Consider the following 18981-nt stretch of genomic DNA (forward strand, 5'->3'; position numbering starts at 1 on the left):
AGCTTTGATTTCTTTCTTCAGACTTTTATACTTTTCCTTGTATATATTTTTTTACAAAATTTCGTATTTTAGTTTGTTAGACTTATACTTGAGTACTTAACTTTTTTTTTTGCATGCTAATGTAAATGATGATTTTTGTTTGTTTGTTTGTTTGTTTTTTCAAATTCCGGTTGTTCATTGCTGGCAGAGAGGAAGGTAATTGGCTTTTTATATTAACCTTGTATCCTGCAATCTTGCTATAAATGCTTACTAGTTTCAGGAGTTTTTTTGTTGATTCTTTTAGATTTTCTATACAGCCAATCATCTCATCTGTGACCAAAAACAATTTTATTTCAATTTCCCCAAACTGTATACCTTTTATTTCCTTTTCTTGCATTAGCTAGGACTTTCATTATGATATTAAAAAGAAGTGCTGAATCGTGACATCCCTGCCTTGTTCTTGATCTTAGCGAAAAAGCTTCTAGTTTCTTATAATTACACTTTTTTTAGGGATAAAAACTCAGATTGCCACCAACAGTCTGCTCCAAAAATTTTTTAATAAAAGTTTTAATGAGCTTTTTAATGCAAGTTATTTTATGCCCTAAATGAAAGGATTGGTTAATTTTGTTTTGGTTTATGCATCTTTGTTTTACTTATCTTGCTCCCTTACTGAAACTTGATGGTGGTAGCTGAAATAGTTCATTCATTCTTGGATGCTTATGTGTTTTCTTATTTTTTATTTTTATTTTATTTTAATTTTTTAAAGATTTTATTTATTTTTATTATTTGAGAGAGAGAGAGTGAGAGAGAGCACAAGCAGAGGGCAGAGGGAGAAGCAGACTCCCCACTGAACAGGGAGCCCTATGTGGGACTCGATCCCGGGACTCCGGGATCATGACTTGAACCAAAGACAGATGCTTAACCAACTAAGCCACCCAGGTGCTCATGTGCTTTTTTTTTTTTTTAAATAGTACTTTATTGAATAATTTACATATAGTAAAATGTGCAAATATTAAAGGTACAGTTTAATGACTATACATACACATATGTGTGTGTGTATACTTATATCCATGTGACCACTTCCTATATCAAGATATTTCCACTACCTCAAAGAGTTCCCTTGTGACTTTCCAGTCAATAGCAACTCCCATACCTCTCCTTTGTGGTTAATCACTATTTTTGATTTCTCTCACCATAAATTGGTTTTGCCTATTCCTGAATTTTACATAAACAGCATAATATAGTATATCCTTGTTTGTCCCTGTCTTCTTATTACATTATTGAGAGCTACATGAGGAAGAAAAATGATCCCAGAAGGATGGTCTAAGGTGGAAAAATTAATGAACCAAGCAAATGTAAACATGTGTAAATCTGAAAAAAACCTGTGTGAAATAATAATACTTATTTCGAATCCGTGGAGTTAAAAAAAAGTTAGAACCACAATAGCACATGTGGGGTAACCAACTAACTCATCCTTGTTTGCCTTGGAGTTTTTTGATTTTAAAACTGAAAGTCTTATAAACAGGAATACCTTCAATCCTGGGCAAAACAGGGATGTTGGTCACCTAAATATTTCAGGAAGGGCGACTGGAAATAAAGCATTGTAGGGTCCTTATATTGTAAGGAAAGGTGAAGATCTAGATTAATTCTCACTTGTTAAGATGTACATTAAGTTTCTAGAAGTAATCATAAAAAACATAGAAAGGTGTGTAAGTTTCAAAATGGTGATGAGAATAAAAAAATCAATAAAAACATCCAGTTAACTCAAAAGAGGACAAGCAGGGAGAAAAAGAGAAACAGAAAAGGTAGGACAAACAGAAAGCCAAAATAGATAAAAATAAAAATATAAATAAAAATAAAAAATAAAAATAAAAAAATAAAAATAAATCAGAATATATTGATAAACATATGTAAATTGACTACTGTAATTAAAAGACAAATGTTGTCACCTGGAATCAAACAAACAAGCATACAGATTCAGTTGTTTACAATAACCACATCTAAAACATATTGAGGCAAAGCAAAAGTATTAAAAGATATATCTACCAAATCAATAGTAATAAAAAGTTAGGTAATGTAGATATATTAGTACTAACAAAATATACCTAATAGAAAAAAGCATCACCAGATACAAAAATAAAATTTCTGCATAGTGACAAAAGGTTAAAAGCACAAGTTTGGAACATGTGCATTTAATAACATAACTTCAAAATGTAGAGAGAAAAACTAAAATAACTATAACAAGAAATTGAAAAATCTACCATTATGATACTGTAATACAGTCTTTTAGCAAACAGCTCAAACAGCCAAAAGCAAAAAAAAAAGTCATTTGGAATACATATATCAGCAAGCTTGAATTTGGAATGTATGTATGTGTGTGTGTGCGTGTGTGTGTGTGTATGTATACACACTTGCCAATTAGAGAACACACACATATATTTCTGTACTTGCCGTTAGAGAATACATATTGTTTTCAAGCATATAAGAAATATCTAGGAGACTAACCACATACTAAGCTATAAAGTCAATCTCAACAAATTAAAAAAAAACAGTATTGTTTATTATTCCTTTATCATAATATAATTAGGTTAGAAAGTAATAACAAAATCATAAGTAGAAAACCACATATATTTGGAAATTTTAAAGTATAATAAATATCTAAATAGCTCATGAGTAAAAAAGGAGCATAAAAGAATTTTAAAAAATAATAAAACAAAATTTCAAATCATGTAGAACGTTCATATTGTGGCACTTAGAGAGATATTTATAGCCCTAATTACTTATATAAAGAAAGAAAAAAGATTGAAAATTAATGAGCTAAGCACTCAGCATAAGAAGTTAGGAAAAGATCAGCAAAACAGACACAAAGTAGAAGTAATAAAGGCAAGAGCAGAAATTAATGAAATAAAGTAAATGTACAATAGAGTAAATAAGAAACCCAGGTATTGGTTTTTGAATGAAAAATAATAATGAGAAAACTTTAGCAAGGTTAGATCATGACAAAAATGCAGAAAGGACAAACGAAATCACAACGAAAAGGGGGCACTACTTCAGATGCAAAAGAGATTAAAATATAGAATGATTATGTAATTATTCATTTTTGGTAGTAAACTTGAAAAAAATAAAACAACAAGTTGTTAGAAAAAATATAACTAGAAAAACTAATCTAAGAAAAAAATTTAAAAACTGAATCATTATAATGGTTCTGTAACCATTATAGAAATTAAATCAGTAAAGTTTTTTCTCACATAGAAAGCACCAGGTACAAATTTTATAAGGTAAGTTCTATAAGAAGAAAAAGTAATTTTAATCATCTTTCAGAAGATAGAAAAAAGAGAACACACCACAATTAATTTTAGTAAGCTAAAATAATTTGATACCAAAAAATAGTAATTTGATACCAAAACCAAGGAAAATTCTAGATCAATCTCCCTTATGAAAATCAAAAAGAAAATATTCACAAACTAAATTGAGCAACGGACACCATGATCAAGTCGGATTTATTTCAAGAACACAAGGTCGAGTTAATGTTATCACCTTAATAGACCATGAAGAAAGAAAACACAATTATGTCAATATGTTAAGACAATTATGGAGAAAATTACAAAACGTTACTGGAAATGCATTAAAGGAATTCAGATTGAAGTAAGGACTTAAATATGAGAGGCAAAACTTTAAAACTCTTAGAAGGTAATATTGGAGAGTAAATTATCTCAAAACAGATAAGAATTTCTTTAAAAATTCTAGACCATTAAGACATTTTAGAGCAAATCCTAAAGAAAAAAATTTGAGGATGCCCTCTATAATGGCTGCACCAGTTCATACTCCTACTTGCAAGGTATAAAAGTGCCTGTTCTCAGGATATCTTCATCAACACAGCATGCTATCAAACTTTTGGATCTTTGGAGATTTGATTAGCAGAAATCCATATCTCATTGTAGTTTAAAAAATTTTTATGAAGATGCTCAAAAAATTTGGTGACATGAACTACATTAAAATGAATAATTCTGCTCATTAATAAATCCCATAAAGCTATAACTAGGGCAGAAATTATATGTGATGTATATACCTGGCAAAGGATTAGTTTACATAGTATATGGAACGTAAAAGAGAATTTAAAGAACTCAAAATCATTCAGAGAAAGACAACCCAACAGAAAAAAGTGAGCAAAAGACACAAATGGACATTTCCCAGAAAGGCAGCAAGGCTGGTAATAAACATGGGAAATGCAAATTAGAACTACATGCAATACTACTTTGTAACCAATCACACTGGCAATAACTAAAAAGTTGGATAGCACCAAGTGTTGGAGAGACTCTCAAATACTCATATACTGCAGGGATGAGTGTAAATTAGTACTACAGAAAACAATTTGGCATTATCCAGTAAATTTAGATGCACATACCCAATGCCTCAACATTCTACCTCTAGGTAAATACCTAGAAAAACCTTTGCACATAAGTACCAAGGAGATATACAAGAATGTTCAAAGGCAGCCATGTTTGTAAGAGCAAAGCAGACAAACAAAAACTACACCTACCCCCACCCCCGCAAAAAAACACTTATAGAAACCGACAAAAATCTCAGTGTTCTTCTAAAATAAAAATAAGTTTATAAATTACGGCATACCCATAAAATAGAGGATTCTATAGTTGACAGAAACTAAATGACTTATTTCTGCATGTCTCAACACTATTTCAGAAGATAATTTTGAGTGGAAAAAAAGACAAGTTACAGAAGAAAACAAACAGCTTGAATGCATATATACATACAAAGTTCAAAACTATGTAAAACTAAACAATACATTGGCAATACTGTACAGACAGGCAAGAGAACAATAAACATAAAATTCAAGTATATAACTAACAATCTGAGAAGAAAGAAGGCAACTTATACTTATTTCTATCTGCCGCTCCCACCACCTCCATCATGTAGATATAGGTTAACAAGGAACTCCGAGCTTTGCAAATCGTAAAAGCATCACTTAAACTGGTTTGTGTTGAATTTCACTACCTTTCCTTCTGCTTTACTCCCAGGCCACAGAATAATTTTTTCCAAAGAGTGGAGTGGTGGTAGGAGTAAAGGATCATCTTTACTAACAATTTTCCCATTTTTCTTCCCTCCCCTTGTGTAGAACTATTTAGCCTAAAACTTCCCAGTTATTTCAGAAACCAAAGCGGAACCAAGAACAGCTACCTTGAAGCGTCAATAGCGTTTTCTTAAAAGCTGCCTATCTGAACCTTCCAGATAAAAAGAAATCATTTGGTTTTTCCAGTTACCTGATTGAGATCCTACATCTGACAAATCCACTCCTAATTTGGATTAAACCGTCCATGGTCACTCACGATTAGCATAAACTTCTTGTGGTATGCTTCAATATATACATTTCTAAATAAAACCTGAAACACATCTTGAAAGAACTCATTTTATATGTGCCAGAGTTCTTAAATGTCATTGTGAGATGCAGACTTCCAATATAAGTCCATGGTATGGTTTATAATTACACCATAAATTTCCCTTTGTGTAAATCTGTATTTTCCTCATGTCTACACTTCTTAGAGCCACACTTTTCATGAAGAGTGGTAGCTCTGTAAGACAAGGAAGCTGGTTTCTCAGTGCTTTATAGGATTAGCACTTTATTCAAAGATTCTTTGGGCCTTAATTTTAAGAAAATAAATAGAACTTAATATGAGCCAAGCAAAGTAGGATTCTCCTTTGGATTATAATGCTTTATAACATTCTTGGACTCTTGGTGTTTATGACAGTTAGTGCCTATCAGGTAACAAAAATTAAAAAAAGAAAAATAGGAGAATTTCTTCCAACAAGTAGCATGAACCTCAAATAAACCAGCTTGCCGTAAAGCCTAGTAAAAGCCAGAGAAAAAACCAGAACCATGTATTTTTCAAGACTGCATGTTTTATTTTCCTTATTGCCACTCTCAAAATGCATCTCAGTTCTCTGAAAGATGCAAAATTCCTTTATGTAACTGAGTACTTATCGTTAATATTAATGTAACTATTTATTTTAAAAGTCAACTGCACCCGCTTCTAAAAAACGTCTGAGGGAGCTTACACATTAACACATAGTTCGAAGGCATACTATTATGTTTAAATGCAAAATACAATAGACTCTGGAAAACGTAAAGGAGTTGATGCTATCAAGGACCAGTCATGTTCTGCCTCTTTTGAATGACTCCCCAAACACAAACACTATTCTACACTCTTAAGTGGACACTCCTTGTTCTTGAACTTTCTACTTAACCTCAGGGCTGGCTGGGTTTGTTCAACAGAACCAGCAGGACAATGACATGGGTAAGAGTGTGGACTTTGGATCCAAACTACCTGGATTGGAATCATGGCTTTGCACCTTGAGCGAGTTATTAAACATCACAAAGTCTCAGTGTCCTCATCGGGGATAATAATAGTACTTAACCTCATTGAGAATTAAATGAGTTAAGAGTCTTGTAAAGTACTTAGAACAGAACCTGGCACACAGTAAGTGTTCAGTAATAATTAGCACTTGCCTGCGCAATACTCTGCCAATCTCCTGTCAGAATCCTTCCATGGAAACTTGTGCCTCTTGAATTTTCTATCCTCCATCCCTTCTTGTTGTCTCATCGCTCCCTGATGTGTATCAGGGATGGTGGAGCATGGCTTATGATTTTTCTCTCTACCCCAAATCTGCCATAATCCTGCTATCTTCAATGTTCATGTGGATGACCCTTCCAACACCCGGTGCCTTGGCTTCTTCAACTCCAATGCCCTTCATCTCCACACGGATATCAACAACTCACCCCTTCTGTATTATTGCCTGCAGCTACCCCACCTGTAAAATCTTAGCCACACCATTCCACTTTCCTACCACAAACTCCTGTTATCCTCATTGCTCCAATTATACCTGCTTATTCATCAGGATTGTGACTGAGGTTCTATCCCATTCACTCCATGTGTCAGATTTTTTCCTGTTCTGCTTCCATTGCCATCTTGCTTTGGTTCAGCACTTCAACCTGTTGCTTCAGTAACAGCTTCAGCTTCTCACTCCTCTTGCTCCTTTTTCCTTCTGCAGTACTTACCCAAATGTGGATCAGTCCAGCCTTCTTTACATCTAAAACCACACGAAATATATCACTCAACCATGTGTACAGGAGCCATTAGCTCATGGTGTCCATTCTCAGCTCAGCTCTCAGCACACAGTTGGGCAGCCACCTCCACCCCCCTCACTAGCCCTGCATTTTCTTTGCAAACTTCCTGCTCCCCTGCTCTCAGCTCTCATAATGAGTCACCACATTCTACCTAAACCACTTCCTAAATATCTCTTGCATCTAAAAACCCTGCTTGATTTCTTCTCTCCTTCTCATCATCTCTACCCATCTCTTATCTTGCCTCCCAAATATTCTTTGAGCTACCAAAGTAATCTTCCTAAAAATTCAGGTACCATCATGTTCCATACATACTTAATACCCTTCAGTAACTCCCTATTCCTGATATAAGTCTTACACCATAGCTTGACCCCAATGTCCTTTGTGAACAGGCTCCTGTTTACCTCTCTAAACTTCTTCTTTTTTTTTTAAAGATTTTATTTATTTATTTGACAGAGACAGACAGCGAGAGAGGGAACACAAGCAGGGGGAGTGGGAGAGGGAGAGGGAGAAGCAGGCTTCCCGTAGAGCAGGGACCCCGATGCAGGGCTCGATCCCAGGACCCCGGGATCATGACCCGAGCTGAAGGCAGATGCCTAATGACTGAGCCACCCAGGTGCCCCTCATCTCTCTAACCTTCTTTCCCGATTCTTCCAATCTGCACCTTACATACTCAATTACTCATACTTCCTTGAATGTGCCATATTCTCTCAGACCCCCATGCATTTCATAGGCTACCTCCTTTGCAAGGAATGCCCCTTTTTCTTCTTTTTCTGGTTGGGTGACTCCTTTTGGTCTGTTAGGGTTCAGTTCAAGTGTCACTTCTTGTCAGCTCTGGTGTAGAGACTTCTGGTTAGGACCTTTCCTCTTTCTGAGCAGGCTGGTTGGGTGTCTCTCTTTGTTCTTCTATGTGTGTTATCTCTACTCAAGTACTTACCATGCTTCTGGCACCAGTAAATGGTTAGTGGATTTTATGAATAAGTGAAGGCATCCCATTTCCGTAAGATAATGATAAAAACTACAATAGTATTTCATTTTATATGTCCATTTGGAATAGAGGTTTTAAAAACTGTGGTGGTGGGGCCCTTAGGTGGTTCAGTCGGTCAAGCATCTGCCTTCAGCTCAGGTCATGATCCCAGAGTCCTGGGATGGAGCCCCACGTCGGGCTCCCTGCTCGGCAAGGAGTCTGCTTCTCCATCTCCCTCTGCCTTCTCCCCCTGCTCCTTCTCTCTCTCTCTCTTTCTCACTCACTCTCTCAAATAAATAAATAAAATCTTTAAAAAATTAAAAATAAAAAAAATTAGAACTGTGGTGGAGTTAGTTTTGACAGGGTCACTACTGAATGACTGAGTCACCTGAAGGAACATGGTACTAAAACAAAATTAGAGCTCTAATTAAGTATGAAGAGGGAAATGGCTGTTGGGTAGGCAACTGGCAGTCTTTGCTAAAACAAGTGTCATCATGGAACAAATGTTGGATGAAACCTACAAAAGTTCATGTGATATTACAGTTTTAATTCTTAGACATAAATAGATTGCTTTAGTCCCACTCCATCAGGGTATCCAGTAACACAAACCTTTCTTTAATCACGGGTTCATTTTACAAATATCTGTTAAGGGCCCATGATACGGCAGGCACGTTTCCAGAGTTAAAAGTACAACAGTAAACGTAAACAAACAAAATTCCTTCCTTCAAGGGACTTATTTTGAGTGTGTGTGTGTGTGTGTGTTGGGAGGCTGGCAGGGGGAGGACCCAGAGGAGTATTTTTTTTTAAAAGATTTTATTTATTTATTTGAGAGAGAGAATGAGACAGAGAGAGAGAGAGCACGAGATGGGGGAGGGTCAGAGGGAGAAGCAGGTTCCCCGCCGAGCAGGGAGCCCGATGCGGGACTCGATCCCGGGACTCCAGGATCATGACCTGAGCCGAAGGCAGTCGCTTAACCAACTGAGCCACCCAGGTGCCCCTAGAGGAGTATTAATAATAAAGAAAATAATTAAGTAAAATAGAAAGCAGCTTGAGATACATGAGGCTGAGAACGGAAGTGTTCAAAGATTTTAGGCAACATTAAACAGGGTATCAGGTTCTCTTTGAGAAAGTGACCTTTGAGCTAGGACTTGAAGTGAGGGAGAAGACTGGGAGCAGTTGAGTCAGAGGGAGGAGAAAGTACAAAGATCTTGAGGCAGCCTGGAAAGGAGGCCTGGGCAGCTGTAGCCAACAGAGTGTCTGGGAGGGCGTCGGGGGAAGAAGGAGATCAGAGATTGGGCAGAGCCTGCTCGACCATTTTCAGGACTTTGGCTTAGAGTAACTAGGTGAGATTAAGGACTTGGAACAAAGGATAAGCATCATCTGGCCTACATGTTTAAAGGATCACTCTATTTGGGGAATAGATACTACTGTGAAGTAGAAACCGGGAGACCAGTTAGGACATTATTGCATTAATTGAGGCCCAAGGTGATGGTGGCTGGAACCAGGGTGTGGCAACAGTGGAAATGATAAGTAGTCAGGCTTTTGACATATTTTGAAGACACTGGCACAGAGCTATTGCTGATGGACTGTATATGAGGCATGAGAAAAGGAACAGTCAGGGATGACACAAAGGCTTTTGGCTTGAAGTTGCCACTGACTGAGAAGAGAGGGAGCTGGCTGGCTGGGGGGTGGGGGTGTTCAGCATGGGACATGTTAAGCTTGAGATGTTTACTAGGCATCCAGATGGAGTTGTTAAGTAAACAGGTGGTATATGAGCTCTCTGAGGGTCAAGAGAGACATGCAAGCTGGAGAAATAAATTTGAGAGCCATTAGCATATAGGTGGTATATAAAGGTTAAAGACAGGATGAGATCATCAGGGGAGTAAGGTAACTCAGAAAGAAGGGAGGTCCAAGGACCATGTCTAGAGGCACTGTGGTGTTTAGAAGTCAGGGAGGAAGAGGAAGGTCCAGTACAAGGGGATGGAGGAGTATCAGACAAGGAGGTAGGAGACATCCCCGGAAAGGTAACACCTTGGAAGCTTGGTTAAGGACGTATTTAAAGGAGGAGAAGGGTGACTAACAGCGTCCAAGCGTCCAATTATGCTCAGGATCCACATAAGATGATGACAATAACAGAGCTTTGTATTAAACGAAGTAAAGGTTATGGGAGACCTTGGCAAGGCCAGTTCTGGAGGAGCGGTGGGGGCTGAAACCCTTCTTGTCAAGGGCTCAGGAGAGTGAAGAGAAAGGAATAAACAGGAAAGCCATCTCTTTCAAGGCTCTTTTTCTGCCTTATCTGGCTTTTAAACAGAAAGGGAATCCATGCATTCCTGATTAAACTGACACAAATGCATACTGGAATCCAGTAATCTAAACATATATCTTATCTCAAAAGAATAGAACACAAAGCAGCTAGAAAATGCCACTCATGTATGAGAATTTGCTTCATTTTCCACAAACAAAAAGAACTACCAAGAGAAACTGAACTAGGGATTCTGGCAGGGGAAGGACTATCCTAAATGAGGTGGCCGCCTTCCTCTAACTTTGTTATTTGAAGCCAAATTAGTCCCCTTTACTTATCAACAAGTCAAATTTCTCCCAATGTAAATTAGTGGTTGGAAACAACTAGCTCAGCCTTAAAAGCCATTTATCTCCTGAGAACTTTAACCCCATAGACCAATTCAACCTGTCTGATTCATCCAGGATCAGCAGAGGTGATTCTCAGACAAGGCCAGCCTACTGTTCAAGAGTCACGGAGAGATCTCACAGATCTCAGGAAAGTTAATGAACAAGATGTGCCAGGGTGACAGGCCTCTGATCCCTAGACCTGCTATACTCTCACTCCTATCCAGAAAACTGTGCTGAGGGGAACGATATATAAACGACTGGCTCTAGCATATCATCAGTGAACGGACACTTATGGATGACCTTCAACCACTGCCGTCAGATCAGGTGCTAAAGAGAAAAAAGAATTATTAAAACAATTTCCTTCTTACAATACAAGGGTTTTCTAACTCACCACAATATAACCCCAGTGTGGTCCATTATAACAAAGAGTTAATTTTCTAATATAGGGTGCTATTAGCTTTTCAGAAAATCCAGGTTAAAACAATATCCAGAATTCATAAGTAGTAATCAGTAAATGGAGGAATGATTTGACAATTAAAAATTTCTATGGAATAGAGTCAAGTTATTATTATAACTGAGGAAGCCGAGAGAGATAAGAAGGCAAATAATTTTCATCACATTTATTGAATCAGATTGTATTTATTTAATATATTCTTCTAATTTATATATTCAATTTGTAGAATTAACTATTTTAAAGATTTTTTTTAAAGATTTTATTTATTTATTTGACAGAGAGAGAGACAGCGAAGAGAGGGAACACAAGCAGGGGGAGTGGGAGAGGGAGAAGCATGCTTCCTGCCAAGCAGGGAGCCCGATGTGGGGCTCCATCCCAGGACCCTGGGATCATGACCTGAGCCGAAGGCAGACGCTTAACGACTGAGCCACCCAGGCACCCTAGAATTAACTATTTTAATAGCTAATAGAAACCTTAACATTGCAGAAAATCCTTTTTTGGTTGTGTTTTTGTTTTGTTTTAGTTTTTTTGATGGGGATATCCTTCCCTCGCTCCCCAAACCAAAATGTAAGCAGAAATTTTTAGTCTTCTTTGAACTTGAGCTATAAAGTACAAAAAAGGAACTAACTTTTCTTTCTCTCTGTTCATATACACCATCTAGTGGATTTATTTTATTATTTAATCAAAAACAGGAATGAGAAAAGAGTTGTATGATCTAATAACTCAAATTATAGACAGTGCATAAAAATCATGCCTTATAAAAACATGGCAAGGAAAGTGTTATAAGAAAACAATTAGGGTTTGGCATATAAGCACATCCTGGCTGTACATTAAGTACACCTTTGAATGTTATCTGGATCTCCAGCTTTTGACACGATTGTGAAAGTTAAAGAAGAAATCAAGAAACAATACTGTAGGAAGTAACCAAAAGGTTAAGTTACTCTGAAGAAAGCAGTTAACTAAACTTTCATTTTTAACAAAATTCTTTTATCCAAACATGCAATATTCAGGTGTATTTCACATTATATAAACAGTACACCAGGGGTGGCTCAGTGCATTAAGCGTCCGCCTTCGGCTTGGGTTGTGGTCCCAGGGTCCAGGAATCCAGCCCCACGTCAGGCTCCCTGCTCAGCGGGGAGTCTGCTTCTCCCTCTCCCTCTGCTACTCCGCCTGCTTGTGCTCTCTCTCTCTCTCTGTCAAATAAATAAATAAAACCTTAAAAAAAAAGAGTACACCAGCATTCAATGTTTACATGTCTTACAGAAGGGCAAAATGATACATGTCTATGCATATTCATTGTGGCATATATATGTACATACGTTTATATGTGTGTATATATGTGTGTGTGTGTGTGCGCATGTGTGTGGACCCTAAATGTCCATCAGTGGAGAACTGATCTAAAATAAAGAATGGTAGGTCTATACAATAGAATACTATGTAGCTTTTGGTCAGCTCTAAATGAGCTGATGTGAGAAGTGCTCAAGGTGGTTAAGGAAATAAAGGAAAATGCAGAAGAACGTGAATGTGTATACTACTATTTTTGTAAATAAAAAGAAAAGTAATAGTGTTTGGTCTGGGGCAGAGAACGGGGTGGTTGTAGGGCAGGAGTGAGAGGAGATGATTTTTAATTGTATACCCTCTTACTGAACTTGATAATAGATATAGTTTACTTATTCAAGAGGGAAAAACATTTCTTTCAATGAGTGATCTTTAGAGAGTCAAAATATCAGATAAGGATAAATTCGCAGAAATAAACAGGGAGGTCATAAAGGCCCTATATAATATTAATTTTGATAAATATTGCCAAATTGCTCCCCAAAGCGACTGAATTAATTTATACTCCCGCCAGCAATGTACAAGTGCCTATTACCCTAGACTCCTTGCTAACACAATATATTATCACAATTTTTGAAGCTTGCCAACGTGGAAAATGGCACCTCATTGTAGTTGGCATTTGTCTTGTGATGGGAACAGATCCTTTACTTCGCCGGTGGAGAATGACTTGAAGGAGGCAGGAGCCGAGTCCGAGAGGCAGCGCGAGCCGCGGCCGGAAGCCATGAGAGAGGCGGCAGGGGTGAGGCGGCGGAGAGGGCGAGGTGGGGCAGAGGCACGGCGTCCTGTGCAGGTAGAACTGACAGGATTGCGCCATGCACAGGATGTGGAGGGGAGAGAGAGAGAGAGAAGTGACTTTTCAATGACGTGGAAGGAGGGATTGGGACGTGACAGGAGAGACCGGGGGAAGCCCAGGAGCTCATTCTAAGAAGGAACAGGTGCCGGGGTTGAGCAGCCTGTGAGACCCGCGCGCACAGTGCCGGGAGGCTTTTGGATGTACAAGTGTGAAGCTCAGAAGGCAGGTCTAGGCTGGAGGGGGACAGTCCTTACATGTATGAGGCTTCACTCCAGAAAGTGGGGCAAGGCTTTATGAGGTCATTCACATTGAATCTCAATGTGACACTGCTTGCCTGAAACATAAAATCTCTAATAATGTGACTTCCTTAAGACCGGATTCAAGTACTTCCATAAATGTAGATGGGGCTAAGAATTCGAAGGATTCCCATGCATCTTCTGGGAGAAGGAATATGCCGTTTTTGAAAAGCGCTTATTAAAAATAAACCATATCTCCATTTCCATGTTTTTCAATCCTTTTAAAAAATAAATCATTTTTTCCTAACACTTTTGGAAAATGCAAAAAAGCATAAACAAAAACCGCAATCCCATTACTCAGAGGTAATTACTGTTAACCTTTTGGTCTTCCCTCTCTGACATACCTGAGTCTGTATCATAGATTTAGTTATACATATAATTCTAGGCATAGGCTTTAAACATCATAATGTGAATATTTATGTACCGGTGTCCTTTAAAATATTTTATTTCAAAATTATTTTTATAATATTATGTATGTATTTTTAAATTAAAAATGTATTTTAAACTATAACATACTAGTCCCCCATACAGAGGGCCTCTCATTACTTAACCACTATCACTCTGTACAATAATTAAAAAGTTTTTTCTGGACTGCACAGAAAAGATGTCCTTTTCATTTTCATTTCTTTGTTCTGTAGTGAGGTTTCCCATTTCAACATGCTGATTGGATATATGTATTAATGTTATTTTTTTCATTTTATTAAAATTTTTGAAATCAGTGATGAAACCTGGGGGAAAATATCGGCTCAATAATAGCTTGTTTTCCCTTAGAAGAACAGCAGATCTTGTATGGGTCATTATTACATTTGCTGTTTACTCACTTTCATTAACTACTTACTCTAACTTTGAACTTTAAGTGCTGTGAAGAGTAGCACCAAAATACCAAAAAGCCTATTGCTATTTGCCTCAAATCAAACTATGGGGCAATGAAGCCCTATTAATCTAAGTTAACTTTTACTCTCTTATCAATACCACCTCGTGGCTATTTCTCTCTGTCAGAATAAATCAGCCTGTCCTCAATATCTCAATCTAATTAGGACAGCTTTATTTTCTGATCTTTTCAGCCCCATTCTAATATCTTTGAGCAGAAATATAAAAGGAGATGACCTCATATGTATGAGGCTATAACTGAAACACTATTTATGGGGCCAAAGGACTGGAAACAACTTAAATGTCCATCACACGAGACTGTCACATCCATGGGACAGAATATAATGTGGCCGTTAAAAGGAATTGAGGAAATTAGGAGGAATGAAGCTATAATCTATCGGGTTAAAAAAGCAAGGTTTAGAATAATATGACTTGTGTGAAGAATGGGGGTACTGTGAGTAATAGTAGTGCTGACATTTAAAAAAAAGGAGTTATATATAAATGCTTGTCTATGCATACAGCATAGAAGAATTTACAAGAAATCATTGGCCTTCTGGAGGGGAACTGGGGTCTGGGAGCTGAGATAGGAAGCTGACTTAATTTTCATTCAATTTTCTGTTGTACTGTTTGAATTTGGTAGGCATCCATTATCTTTTTAAAAATTAAAAAATAAACACAGAAATGGAATTATTCATCTCACCCTATGGCAACCATGCCTTCTGCCTCTTCTTTCCCTCACCTGCCTGCCAGAGATCTGTACAGCCCTCTCTGTGCCTCGGACCTGCACTCCCAACCCCTGATTACATGGCCCTGGTCAGCCTCCACTTTCCCGAATTAATTCTTCACTAATTGACGCTAGTGCCTTTCAGAAATATTACAAGCCTCATGGGAAAGCTTCTGCCTGAACTCTGCACTGCTGATAATCTTAATCTATTCTGTCCACTAACAAACTCTATCATTCTGACTTTTGTTTATCACTCTTCTTCCTAGTCTTTCCTCTCTGTCATCCCGAGTTTTCCTTGCTCACAGAAAACTGCACAGAAGGATCCATGTTGCTATGATATAAGGTTTAGGATAAACAATAACTTGGATGAGATTTTACAAAATAAGGTTGAGACAATTTTAAGGAGTGGAGGGTTGACAGTAGATGTGCCTTTTCGGAATTCTGTGAGACCTGTGTGTAGGAATGGTCTATCTGTGACATCTTTTCAGCCCTGCGAGTTCTCCTTGCCCTATCATGTTCTGTTGTAGAAAAGGAAGTGGAAAAAATAAATCTTATTGATGAATTTTCTACCACTGGTATCTCATCACATAGGGTTCACTGGGAGCAGTATCTGTCCTGTTATCAAACTGGAGGAACACGAGCCTTAGGTTTGTGCACGAAATAGTAATTTACATTCGCAGTATTAACCTCCAATCTTGGTTCTGTTGAGTTCAACTACATGTTTTTAATTTTTCTATTTCTTTTAAATCCAGAAGATAAAACTTTCTTTGGGAGGGGGTGGTGATAGTTCCCTCCGAGCAACAGGGGAGAATGTAGCAAACAATTAAGCCAAGGACCTTTCTTAAAGTGTGTTTTCCAACACACTTATGAGATCAGTCATAATATTTATATATACTCAAGCACTTTGAAATCTCAAGCTGTTTTAACCAGCTGTCACTTTGGTGTCAAACTCCGGTCATTTTAATGTGAAACAAAGGTCAACAGAGGGTTTGTCTTATTCTTTTCCTATTAGTGAAATATTTTATAGATATTGAACTGTGCTTAAACCCCCAACAGCAAGTCCCTATTGCATATTCCTGTTATCTAGGTCACATGGGATTTTATGATTATTCACAAACAAAATATATAGAAATGAAGAAAAGTGAAAGTGTCAAATTAGCATTTAAAGTATTATCAACAACTCAAAATACAGATAATCAGTATGGTCTATACAAGTTTGGCACTGATTATTAAGAAACACTTATATCTAGGACTGATATCCAACACACACATAATGCAAATTCAATTTTTTTTTTTCAATTCTTTCTCTGTACCTAAAATAAGATGGCCTAATCGCTTTTTCATCGCCCATTTCAGAAACTACACTGTAAAGATCATTCCGAATTTTGCTAAATTGTTGGCCTTTAAAAATAGATTATTTCTAAAGCTTATTCTCCCCGTTTCTTGTTTAACCCCAAAATAATATATATCTTTGGCCAATATCTCTTTCTGGCCTTTTTCCAGACTTTTTACTCATGGGTGCCTCGTGGGCCACTGTAAAGACTTCGGCTTTTACTTTGAGTAGGGGAGCCCTTGGAGAGCTCCATGAGAGGGGCAGCCTGATCTGATTAAAGTAGGTTTAACAGCATTATTCTGGCTGCTGCTTTGCTCATTGTGAGCGGGTGAGTGTAAGTGTGTGTCTGCATGTGCACACATCTGTGCTGGGGGCTGTGGGAGGCTGTGGACGAAGAGCTGTTGGCACAGCATTGCAAACAACCAGGCAAGAGAAGCTGATCGCTTGGATCGGGAGGGATGGCGTGGAACCGGTGAGAAGGCTTAGATCCTACATACACTCAAAAGATAGAGCCAATGCAATTGCTTCTAGATCAGATGTGGCTTATGAAAAAGAGGAGTTAAGGCTGACTCCATGGTTTCTGGCGTGAGCAACTAGAAAAATGGAGTTGCCCAACTGACGGGAGAAGACTGTAAAAGGTGCAAGTTTGGGCAGTGGATGAGATTCAGGAGCCTAGAGAAACAGTCAGACCTGTTGGGCACACGGGCTGGTGGTCATGAATTAAAATAAAGCCGGTTAGGGTTTGGCCGCTCAGGTGTAGGCACAGTTGGCAGACAATTTAGGTTCAACCAGAGTTAATAGCAGTACATTCATCACAAAAAGGCCCTGAACAAAAGATGCTGAGCCATACCTGCTTCAGTGTAGTTTTATGTCTGGAGGTTTTCTAATTATAAATAATTCAAACACTGGAAACTCACTGGTACAACGGGAGCCCTGAAGGTCAGTGCTAGGGACTGGGGCCCAGGTCAGGGGAAATTGTGCATCTAGGGCTCCTGTGGCTGATGCTGCCGAGAGTTGGTGGGACCAGAGAAGTTTCAGTTCTAGTGGGGAGCTGCATGGGCCTAAATGCCTGGGGCCCGTCCAGCACCCCACACAAGACAACGCATTCTAGCAGGAACAAACATCATACCTCATACCGTATACATTTGCATGATGGTGAAAATGCCCGGAAAATTACTCAAGTCGCAATCACCCTATTTTTATTAACAGATTAAATCAGTATGAAAATTAAAAAGACACTGTATAAATCAAGAAACTTGTTCCTGTTTAAATATCCTTAATCCTATTCCTGCATTTGGCAAACAGCCTCAATGTACTTGCTCCCTTTCATTATCAATTCTTTTATTTACATGTCTGTTTCCATGTTGTTTTAGAATTCCAGTTCCTTGATAAGGAGTTATGTTTGTATTATATTTAGGCACACCCAGTGTTTCCTAGAGTGTTCTTCATCTAGAGGACATTAATCACTAGTATTTCCAATTTTACAAAAGGTAAATTGAATTTCTATATGAAATACCTTCCTCCCAGTCACTGAGTTAGATTTTATTAATTAACAGTTGTAATATACCCATAAAATAGCCACTTTATCCACCTGGACAAATATTAAGTCACATTTACCATTTGAACAGTGAAGGGAATAGTATATAATATATATTCAAATACAGGCTTTCATTGGTAGTTGAAGAAATAATGCAGATACTTTATATCTACCACACGATACCAATCTAGAGTCAAAAATGAAGGATGGAAAGGTTGGTCATTAAAATGGGAAGGAGGAAAAGGTACTGCTTAAGTGTATCAGGAAAACAAAAGCCAATACAAATGTAAGTTTTAGATGTAGACACACATATAAGATACTGTATGTTGTTGTGTGCATCCAAAATGAAAACCTAAAGAGATTGGAAAAGCCCTGACAAAGGCAACAAAATTTCAACAGTAAGCCAACTGCTACAGGGCACTTCAAAATTTGCTAAATTAATTTCAAAACATACATAGTTTTCAAACACTCTTCTTCAGACTGTTTGGGTTGAAAGGCACTTTGGGGACAAGTGGGAAACAAAGATGTACTGAAGCCTCGTTGGTGAGATTAATGTTGATTCTCTAAGGGGCAAAAATCCATGCTGTTGTGTTTGCATAGGAGGATGTCCCAATTACCAGGAGACACATGCTGAAGTATTTAGCGCTATAGTGTCTTATTGTCTACAACTTAAAGTTTCAAGGGGTTCGGGATAAAAAAACGTGTGTGTGTTTGTGGAGAGAGAGGGAGAGATTGAGAAAGGAGACAGAAAATGTGGGAAGATGTTAGTTACTGAATGTCCGTGAATGCCGTGAGGCTGTTTATTTTACTACTCTTTCAATTTCCCTATAGATCTGAAGACTTTCACAATGATCAATCTCCTACAACATTACTGTGTACTCTATAGGAGACATACCTAAACCATGCAGGTAATGATTTATACAGAAT

The sequence above is a fragment of the Neomonachus schauinslandi genome, chromosome 2 (genome assembly GCF_002201575.2).
Source record: "Neomonachus schauinslandi chromosome 2, ASM220157v2, whole genome shotgun sequence".
NCBI lineage: Eukaryota > Metazoa > Chordata > Mammalia > Carnivora > Phocidae > Neomonachus > Neomonachus schauinslandi.